The sequence below is a fragment of the Hemicordylus capensis genome, chromosome 2 (genome assembly GCF_027244095.1).
Source record: "Hemicordylus capensis ecotype Gifberg chromosome 2, rHemCap1.1.pri, whole genome shotgun sequence".
Taxonomy (NCBI): Eukaryota; Metazoa; Chordata; class Lepidosauria; order Squamata; family Cordylidae; genus Hemicordylus; species Hemicordylus capensis.
The window spans coordinates 264,715,749-264,726,772 of record NC_069658.1 but is presented as its reverse complement, the minus strand read 5'-3'; the positions used below and the strand labels follow the sequence as shown (position 1 = coordinate 264,726,772).

Below are 11,024 nucleotides of genomic sequence, written 5' to 3'. Positions count from 1 at the left end.
TTGTTGTTTGTCTTCATCATCTCCCTGCCCCAGAAGCAGAAGGGTGGTAAAGCTGCTCTTGAACATGTCTGGGACTTCATACCTCAGACATAAGACAGTTCATGTACTTAGCAGCATCTACACAGTAAGCTCTGAGTGAAGATGGATGTAACATTTTTAGAATAGCAGGGCCACTTTGGAAGCATCTTGATTGTGCTTAATGCGAACATACTACTATGGATATTTATATACCGCTTTTCAACAAATGTTTCCTAAGCAGTTTAGAGAAATAAAAATGGATCCCTGTCCCCAAAGGCTCACAATCTAAAACAACAACAACCAAACACACCATAAGATAGACACCAGCAACAGCTACTGGAGGGATGCTGTGCTGGGGTTGGATAGATAGGGCCTCCCCCCGCTGCTCAATAAAGAAAATCATTTTTAAAAGGTGCCTCTTAGCTCAGTTAGGGACTAGGAAGAAAGCAGTGATACTATATGCACCAACTGACCCTGTTTACCAGGATAATCCCAATTTTCTTTGGCCCCTAATACTTGAATATAGAAAGTGCCTTGTATTTAGTCAGACACTTGGTCCATATAGCTTAGTATTGTCTATACTGACTGGCATCAGTTCTCCAGGGATTTAGGATTCAGGTGGGCGTCCTTCTCCAGAATCCCAGTCCTACCTAGAGATACGAGGAATTGAACCTGGGGCTATCTCCATGCAAAGCAGGAGCTCTGCTAGCGGCCCCCTCCCCCCACTTATTTTGACATCAGAATAATTTCAGTGCCTTCAATCTCAGTTACAAAAGAGCAAATTTCCTAGTATATCGATTGTTCTTTCTGATGGGCCTGCATTCTATTATAATGGGAGCTGAGCCGAAAGAAGAAACATTATTGTGCTCCTTTTGTCCTTGCTGGTTGTGATTGTGGCACTGGGATGCTTTTTGGCCTCTTTCTTTTGTAATTTAAGTGAGTCTAGGTTGTCAGTTCATAAAAGATTGCCCTTGGGTCTCCAATGGGCTGAGTTCCTAATCCTCCTCCTCATTAAGAGTAGTACTTAACACAGGTGACACAGAGTTTGGAACTGAAGTTGTTTTCCACAGAGCAGCAGTTAATGGGAGATAAGAAACATAGCCCTCCAACTCAAACCCCTGCAGGGAGACAGGAGCTTCTGTATTAATACACATATCCAACAGATTAGCTCTCACCATGAGGTGAGAGAGCAAGAGTGAATGATGGAAGGTCAAGCAGCCAGAATTTACCTCTTCTCCCTTGCCCCTATAAATGTTACAACCATAAACTGTTTCAAATCTAATTCAAAGTGCATGAAAGAGCACAAACTCTGGCAACACCATTGTAGTTGACAAGAAAGAAAGCACAGAATGAATGTGGAGTCTGCTTTGCTAAAAAACAAACAAAAACAAACTTGCAAATAGAAAATGAATGCAGCAGAGAGAGAAGTTTTTGCTCAGCCCTTTGCCTGCTGTGCTGACTTTCTATTTGCAAGTGTTTTTAATATGGGGAGAATTCAAAAATGGTATCTCTCACCTCCAGTCTGAAGTGGTACAGTTCGTTTTCTAAATGTGCTCTGCCTTTGAGGGAGTATGTAGACAGGTTCACTTTTAAGATGAATGGACGTACAGTCACTGACACATGTACAAACGCCTGTATACATGAACAGTGTAATGTCTGCATAGGGCTATGTAGTTAATAACATAACAAATATTTATATACTGCTTTGCAACAAAAGGTTCCAAAGCGGTTTACACAGAGAAATAATAAATAAATAAGATGGATCCCTGTCCCCAAGGGGCTCACAATCTAAAAAGAAACATAAGAGAGACACCAGCAACAGTCACTGGAGGTACTGTGCCGGGGGTTGGATAGGGTCAGTTACTTCCCCCCGCCCCCTGCTAACTAAAGAGAATCACCATGTTACAAAGGTGCTTCTTTGCCCAGTTAGCAGGGATCCTATTCTTATAAGTCCTATAAGCCCTATCTAACTCAATTGGACTTAGATATTATTCATTGTAGCTATAATGGAGTAGTCTTTAAATACACAGTAATCCTTACCTTAGTCACATTGCAATCAGAGTACTGTAACCAGGCACGGAGCCAGCCGAGCAGCGGCCTGCGTCCAGCACCGGTTGGCGGCCCCCCCTCCAATACACCCGTGTGCGTGATGTCATGTGCACGGAGGCATGGCTCGGGCAGAGCGAACTCACCCCTCTCACGCCCGGGCCGCTGAGAGCCCAGGCAAACTCTTCGCCAATTATTTCAGGCAGCTCCAACTGCCCTATAGAACGTTTCCCCCTTCCTCTCCCTCTCTGGAGAGAGAGAAAGGGGAAAATGTCCTATCAGGCAGCCAACACTGCTTGAAATTACAAGCTGAGTGCTTCTTCGGGCTCTCAGCAGCCCAGGCCATGTGCAAAGGGGGTGTGGCCACGGGGCTCGGCGGCCTTTTCCCATGGGTGGCCTGGGTTCTTTGAACCCGTTCGCCCAATGGTGGCTCCGCCCCTGTCTGTAACACACTCTTCATGGGGATACTACTATGAATAGGGGCTGCCCTTGAAGACTGTTCAGGAACTTTATTTGGTTTAAAATGTGGTGGTCAGCACACATTACTCTGGTTGTTTTTGATCTCCCAGTATGTTTCTGTGCTCAATTCAAGCTGCTGCTTTTCCTCTCTATATTTAATTCTCTTAAACATACTCATTGCCAATCCCATGTGTGGCAGCTCTCACGAGAGCAGCTGCCTGGGGAATAGCAATGGAGACAGGAGACAATGGCAGAGGTGGGCTGGCCTGGCTGGAGGAGGTGGGCTGCCCTGGCCCTGGCCCTGGCCCAGCGACCAGTCGGTGGGAGGAGGCGGGCTGACCTGGTCCTGGCCTGGCCGCCAGTTAGCCGGAGGAGGTGGCGGCAGGCCTGCCTGGCCGTGGCCCAATTGGCCAGAGGTGGCAGTGGGCCGGCCTAGTCCAGCTGCCCACCAGGAGGCGGCAGGAGGAGGTGGTGGGCCAGCCTGGTCTGGCCACCCGCCCAGAGAAGGGGATGGGAGGAGGTGGTGGGCCAGCTTTCCATTCAGCCCCGCAAATCAGAAAGCGCAGGATGGGGGGCAGAGGAAGCGGGCTGGCCAGCTGGGGGGAGGGGCGAGAAGTGGGTGGTGGTGGTGGGGAGCAGCAGGCCAGGTGGCTGGCCAGAAAGCCAGGCATGCTGGGGTGGTGGTGGGGGTGGGAGACAGGAGCGTAGCTATCATTGTGCAAATGGGTTCAAAGCACCTGGGCCACCAATGAAAAAGGCCGCCAAAGCCCCATGGCTCAGGCTCCAGAGGAGCCCAGAGCGAACTCCCCCCTCCCACGCCCAGGCTGCCGAGAGCATGGGCGAATTCTCCGCCAGTTATTTCAGGCAGCGCCGACTGCCCGATAGGATGTTTCCCCCTTTTTCTCCCTCTCTAGGGAAAACGCCCTATCAGGCAGCCAAAGCTTCCTGAAACGATGACCTGAGAGCTCGTTCGGGCTCTTGGCAGCTGAACCCACGCCCCCTTTGTGCGCAACGTCACACGCCAAGGGGCATGGTCCGGACTGCTGAGAGCCCAAGCGAGCTCTCAGGTTGTCATTTCAGGAAGCGTTTTCCCCAGAGAGGGAGAGAAAGGGAAAAACATCCTATCAGGCAGTCGGCGCTGCCTGAAATAACTGGCGGAGAGTTTGCCTGGGCTCTCGATGGCCCAGGCGTGGAAGGGGGGAGTTTGCTGGGAGGGCGTGAGAGGGGGGAATTCTCCTCATTTGTTCGGGCTTTCGGTAGCCTGGGGGGGAGTTTGCTCTGGAGCCCGAGCCACCCCCCCGTGCGCGTGACGTCATGCACACGGGCGTATATAGAGGGGGCTGCCGTTTGGGGCTGGACCCAGGTCGCCATTTGGCTGACTCCGCACGTGGTGGGGGAACAGCGGCGGTGGGTGGGCCAGCCGGAGGCGCAGATGCTCTGCGCCCGGCCCAGCTAGTTTCCTTTAAAGTCCTCCATGACTTGTTACCCTGAATAACTGAAGTGCTGCTTTCTCTTGAACTACATGAACTTCTCTAGAACCTACATAAACTACCTACGCACTCCCCATTACCTGCAGCTGTGTGGCTGGTGGTATCAGCCCCTTCTCAGTATCAGCACCTAGATGGTAGAACGCCCTGCCACAAGAGGTGCCTGGCCCAGTCATGGCAGTTTCTAAACAGACATTTAAAATATGTATATTTTTGCTTGATTTGTTTTACTGCTTTCTCTTTTGCTTTTCTGCCTTCCTGCTTTTTAAAAGAATGCTCTGAAGTGTGTTTATTGCTTGGTCATGTATTATATTTTTATTTTTCTAGAAATGATGGTTTTACTTATGAATTGTTTTACTCTGTTGGCTGCCTTTGATAGGACAGAAAGGTGGGATACAAAAGACAGAAAACACACCAGAAGCAGGATAGCAGTCCCAAAAGATGTAGGAGAGTTAGATGGGTGTGAAAAGCATTACTGAAGAAGGAGATTCTAGAGAAGCTGATGTGTTCTTTGAATCAGTATTCACTGTTGAACCCCCTTTCCCCCAGAAGAGTAGCTAGGGTTGCCAGTCCTCCAGGATTAGCCTGACTGAAGTCACCAGAAATCAACAGAAGCTCAGATATTTTGCTCTACATCAGGGATGGCCAGCTTGCAGTCCACGGGCTGGAATGGGGACCTCCGTTTCTGCAGTCAGATACATGCAAATACCAATCACTTCTAAGAAACCACGTATCATTTTTCTGAATGTGCTGTCCTAAACACAGTATTCGGAAAAGCACCACTAATTTTAGGACTGCCAGTTTATTTCCTTGTCTGAGTGCCTGCCTTTAACTGCATGACAATCAGAAATCCAGCAGATGAAGCTTACCATAACCTGCAAATGTGGTGCTGGGAAATTTTTTTGCCTGCTGAACATCTGCCTATCATGCAACTCTTAAAGGCTCAAGATCTCTTGCCTGCTGCACCAAAAGTGCATAGCCCAGACTTATTTCAATGGTGGGACTTCCTTGTAACATAAATCTAGTACTGTATTTGGGCTATTTATTTATTTATTTAGATTTATATACTGCCCTTCCAAAATGGCTCAGGGAGGTTTACAACAGAAAACCGGGTTCTCTGTAACACTAGCCTTTTGTGATTTCTAACAAGGTTTGAATTCACCAATCTTCTAGTTGTAATAGGAAGTACTAATAGCCTCCAACAATAGATGGCAGTGTGGGCTTTTCTTAGAATCAAATTGTTGTTAATTCACAGGGCCAGTAAAATAGTGCTTTTATTATGACCAATCAGAGTTCATACAACATTATGCTAGTGTTCCACTTACACAGAATTCTTCCTCAGGCTGGAAGTTAAATGTTTTAAAGAGGTTACATTTCTGGGTGAGGACTTGAGGTTAAGTATGTTTTGTCTATAGTTCGTTTCAGACAGCTGAGATGTCTTGCTTTGCATCAGAGATGGCCACCTGGCAGGCCAAGACTGAGGCTTTTGCCAAACGGGATACTGCCCAGCTCCCATCGGCTGTTCCCCAGGTGTCATTTTAAAAGCTGCTCTGCAACCTTTTTGATTTTAAGCACCAGCAGTCTGGTTCCATCTTGGTTCAAGTGCAGCCCGTCCCTTTTGTACAGGCCTTGCTTGCCCCAAAATGTGTCCCAGTGCCTAACAAATCTAAACCCCTCCTCCTGGCACCAACGTCTCATCCACGCATTGAAACCCCTCAGCTCTGCCTGTCTCACTGTACTTGCGCATGGAACAGGTAGCATTTCTGAGAATGCTACCTTGGGGGTCCTGGATTTCAAAATGCTACCTATCAGCCTAAATTTGGCTTCCAGGACCTCCCGACTGCATTTCCCCACATCGTTGGTGCCGACATGCACCACGACAGCTGTCTCCTCCCCAGCACTGCCTAGGAGCCTGTCTAGACGCTGCGTAATGTCCACAACCTTTGCACCAGGCAGGCAAGTCACCGTGCGGTCAACACGCGGGTCACAAACCCATCTCTCTATCCCCCTAATGATCGAATCACCAACTACAAGGAGACCCCCACCCCCCAGAGGAGTATCCCCTGTGCGAGAGGATATGGGCTCATCATCCATGGAAGGGGTCCCTTCTAAAGGAGCATTTCCCTCTTCCTCAGACCGATGTCCTCCTCGCCCAAGACCTTCATTCTCCCTGACAGCAGAGGAGCTACCAGCCCTGGAGTGGGATGCCGCTATCACATCCCTGAAGGTCTTGTCCACATGCCTCTCTGTCTCCCTGAGCTTCTCCAGATCCGCCACCTTGGTCTCGAGGGAACGGATTTTTTCCTGAGAGCCAGGAGCTCCTTGCACCGAGCACACACCCATGACTTCCGCCCATGGGGCAAATAGTCATACATGTGGCACTCTGTGCAATACACTGGGAAGTGCCCCTTCCCCTGCTGACCTTCTATCTTCATGCTGTTTTAGTTGGCTCTTTACAGTATTTAGGGAGCTTATTGTCCATTTATTAGATAGTTTATTAGGATAGGTCTCAGCTGTAATGGTCAGCTATTTAACTGTCCAAACAGCCTTTCCCAAGAATATGAGGGATACGAGGGAGGGATATGTACTTACGTTCTCTTCTCCACCAGGCTCCTTGTGATCCTTGTGATCGCGGGCGCTTGTTCCAGGCTCCCCCACACACTTCCCGCTAAACTCCTGCAAAACTCCTGTGTCCTGTTTGCTATCCCTGTCCGCTATGCTCTGCTCGCTATGCTCTCGGGCCTACACCTCTTATGTAGAGTAGGCTTCCAACTGTCACACAGGATGTGAGTCAAAGGAAGGAATGTGGGGCCCCTCCCAGCCCTAGCTGACTCCACCCCCACCACTGAGTAAACACTGCCTTTAGGTAACCCTAAGAACTCCTAGCCCTGTGATATGTTCACCCTAACAAGTAACCCTAACAAGTAACACACACAGAGATAGAGAGACTAAGACCTACCGCTTAGAGAGAAACAGCCCCTGCTAAACTCCCCTCTTGGTTTGTTTGAAGTGGAAAAGGCTAGATGTTTAGAAGGGCTTGCTCAGCTTCTCAGCTGTGTCTGCTCTTCCCAGAGTTGCCTTCCAACTGTCACACCTTGTGATTGTGATGATTTCAACTTGTCACCTTGTGATGATTTCTTAGTCTGGCAGGGGCTGGTTTTGGCCCTGGCAGAACTTGGCTGTCTGCTCCTGTTGCAAATGCCTCTGTCTAGTGTGGCAAACTAATGTATCCTCCTCCCTCTTGGTGTCAAAGTAAGCACTGGTGTGGTGAATGCACATATACCCCATCATGAGCCAACAGTCATCATAAGACAAAGGCTGGCAGGAATCATTCACTGGTTTATAGACACCCACCACCACCTTCTTCTTCCCTTATTTTGCTAGTGGCTATTTGGGCAGGTGATCCTCTAGGACAAAGTCATGCTTTTTAAAAAAGAATGAGATGAGACAGAGAAAATGACACTTGGAATCCTCGCATAACTCCTGACTGTTCTAATTCTTTTACAGAGATGGCTCGTGTTTTCAGGTTTTGATCAACAACCATGTCTAGATGGTACAGTGTTCCTTTTAACTAGGATTTCCAGATATTGTTGACTACAAGTCCCATCATTCCTGTTTGGACAGGGGCGCAATTTCAGTGCTTGCCCTAGGCGCTATTTTCCCTAGTTACGCCTCTGGTTGGATCCGAATAAAAATGCTCAAAGAGAGCAGAACTGGAAAGGGATGTTCTGCTGCCTCTTTATGGGTCAAGTCACCTTAAGTGGCGCAGCAGGGAAATGCTTGACTAACAAGCAGAAAGTTGAATCCCCACTGGTATATTGGGCAGCAGCGATATAGGAAGATGCTGAAAGGCATAATCTCATACTGCACGGGAGGAGGCAATGGTAAACCCCTCCTGTATTCTACCAAAGCCAACCACAGGGCTCTGTGGGTGCCAGGAGTCAAAATCGACTTGACGGCACACTTTCCCTTTACTTAATGGGTCAGAGCATTGGTCCATGTAGCCCAATATTGTATCTTCAGACTGGCAGTGGCTCTCCAGGGTCTTGATTGGGGAGCATTATTTCCCAGTGCTGCTACCTGAGATACTGGGACTGAACCTTTCGTTTGAAAAACATGTGCTCTACCACTGAGACATGGCCCCTTCCCTAAAGGCCACCTGCTCCAACTAGAGTTGCTTAGTTTTGAAGTAGTCCCTTGAACTGTCCTTTTGGTCATGGCTTGCTCTGTAGTAATTCAGTGGTGATAGGGTGGTCTCCATGCCATGAAAAGCTTCCCTTGCTGCAAAAAGATAGAAGGATAGGCCAGGTTCTCTTTTGGGGGCCAGGTGGCCACCCGAGGCCCAACTCTCTTCTGCAAGGCAGGACTAGCCACCTACCAGTCCCTTGGAGTAATAAATTGTGGCTGGGCATGGTGGGAGTTGTAGTTGAACCACAGCTGGAGGTTGCCTGCCCCTGTCCTATAGCATCCAACCCAACTGACTGACTGACTGACCAAACAAACAAAAAATCCAGAGTTTTCCCATTATTTCAGATAATGGATGGTGCCCTAGGCTTTACTCTTTTGAAGTAAGCAAGTTAGCATGCTCATTAGAAGTATAGGAACATAGGAAGCTGCCATATACTGAGTCAGAGCATTGGTCTATCTAGCTCAGTATTGTCTTCACAGACTGGCAGCAGCTTCTCCAAGGTTGCAGGCAGGAGTCTCTCTCAGCCCTATCTTGGAGATGCCAGGGAGGGAACTTGGAACCTTCTGCTCTTCCCAGAGTGGCTCCATCCCCTGAGGGGAATACCTTACAGTGCTTACACTTCTAGTCTCCCATTCATATGCAACCAGGGCAGACCCTGCTTAGCTAAGGGGACAAGTCATGCTTGCTACCACAAGACCAGCTCTCCTCAAAGCAAAGCAGGAGACTTCCATGTTGAGTATCTGGAATGTTTGGAAGAATGCTGAGATGGTTCTCAGTAGCTGACACACCACACAAGAGTACATCAGCCCAGCAATATTGTGTGTACTCTAGCTGCACAAATGAGTAAGCCCATTTTTCCCAAAGAGCTTACTCTTGTGTTCTGTCCTTTGTGCAATTTTTGCATTTGCATCAGCTGCGCAACTTACACACACGCAACGTTACTGTGCTGAAGCACCCTTGCGTGGTATGTTAGCCAGTGTCATTGGTGGGAAGTTGGTGAGGGGAGATTGTCCCACTGAATAGCAAGGGACTGTCTGTTCCCATTGTGTTTTGATACACAATCTTTTTTAAGGGGATGGATTCTTATATTTCTGACAAGGAAAGTGCTCCGAATGCCTTCATAGCTGCAGATAACTCAAGCAGACTCTGAGTGAGGCTGTGAAGGAATTTTGAGCACTTTATTATCATGTTTTAGGAATAAATAAAGTCTGTGCTGTTGTTTTCTCTTAATCTCAGGGCTGTCACTGTCTCTTCGCCTGACCTGGCTTGCAGCGATGTTTTGGTTCATTTTAAAATGGGTTGTTTTACTCCATATACACTGCTTGTAAGAAGGATGGGATATGCATGTGATAAATGAGACAATGCAAAGGGAGTTGCCTTTAAAAACTGAAGGCAGCTTGAAAGGCTTTTATTCACGTTTGAGAGCCTGTTTATTATTTTAAAATGTCTACAGCTGAAAGGTCTGCTGTAACGGTCTCCTTGCTCAGTAAACTGTCCTGAGCCATTTTGGAAGGGAGGTATATAAATCCAATCCAATCAATCAATCATAAAGAGCCCCTGGTGGCGCAGAGGTAAAACTGCCGCCCTGTAACCAGAAGGTTACAAGTTTGATCCTGACCAGGGGCTCAAGGTTGACTCAGCCTTCCATCCTTCCGAGGTCGGTAAAATGAGTACCCAGAATGTTGGGGGGGCAATATGCTAAATCATTGTAAACTGCTTAGAGAGCTCTGGCTATAGAGTGGTATATAAATGTAAGTGCTATAAACACTGAAGATGGCTTTGCAGCAGGGCAGCCATCTTGAGGCACATGATCCCAACCACCTCCTCTTTTTCTTTCCCTAGGGTGTTGGAAGCACCAGGGGTGGGTAAGTCTGGGGCTTACTCTCTCTACCTCCTACTATTCTACTGGGTTTGAAACAAGAGGAGAAAATGGATGATGGCCTTTGGGATGACCCTTCTCTTTTCCTCTCTCTTCCTCTCCCCCGCCCACCCCCAGCACAGAGGCTGGAGTGATGAAGACAGAGCTCACTATAGCAGAGTTAAAGCACAGGCTCAGCAGCTTCCCCCAGAAACGCGCTGTCCTACAAGAGGCGCTGCTGCAATTCAAAGGCAAGCGAATGTTTTGCTGTGGCACTATTCCATGAGTCTGCTGTCCTTGTGTGAATACCTCAGGCACAGGGGCCATGCCATCAACACCCCATCAGGAGGGTGGGTGCTGATTGGGCTGTGCTCACCAGTGCAATTGGGCCTGCCCATTTGGCTGCGATAGACCCATGGAGAAGTAGCTCCCACATGATGATGGGCGTGGGAAGATGCATTCTGCAGAAGTGGGGTGGCTCTGGAAGTGTTGCTTTTGAAACCGGTTAAGATTTGTGTTAAGCAATCTTCAGTTTATAACCATTTTGTATAGTTATAAGCAGGGAGTCAAACCAAACCTGAAGCCCAAAAGCGGATCAAAGAGGATTTTTTTCCAGTGAAGTTGAACAGAATCTAAAAAATCTCCAGGTTGCTTTGAACCTCAGCCAGAATCAAACCTCTAAACACAAAAAGAAACCTTCAGATTGTGGAATGCCTTCCTGGTAGAAGGTATATTCCTTTGGCTTCCTCTCTTTGGGCCTTTTAAAGACTGCTGAAAAGTGTCCTGTTCACCCTGGGCTTTGGGGTAGGATTGAGGGTTGGCTGGTAGTTAGCTTTCCTTTCTCTATCCTTGCTGGGTTCTTTGGCTGTTGAGTTTATTGTGCCATTTCCAAGAAACCTGTCATTTTTAATGTAGGGAGTGTTTTATTGTCGTTTTTATTGTGGTTTTTATGATGCCTGGAAGCTGT

General features: G+C 48.1%; 1 long non-coding RNA gene across 1 annotated transcript; it reads right to left on the bottom strand.

The window, feature by feature from the left end:
* Window positions 1–4,306: 4,306 nt before the first annotated feature.
* LOC128347916 (uncharacterized) lies at window positions 4,307–6,832 on the bottom strand. Its single transcript, XR_008317836.1, has 2 exons — window positions 6,603–6,832; window positions 4,307–4,695 (listed from the first exon to the last, which is right to left on the bottom strand). It is a non-coding gene; the product is annotated as an uncharacterized LOC128347916 (long non-coding RNA).
* Between the last annotated feature and the right edge of the window lie 4,192 nt (window positions 6,833–11,024).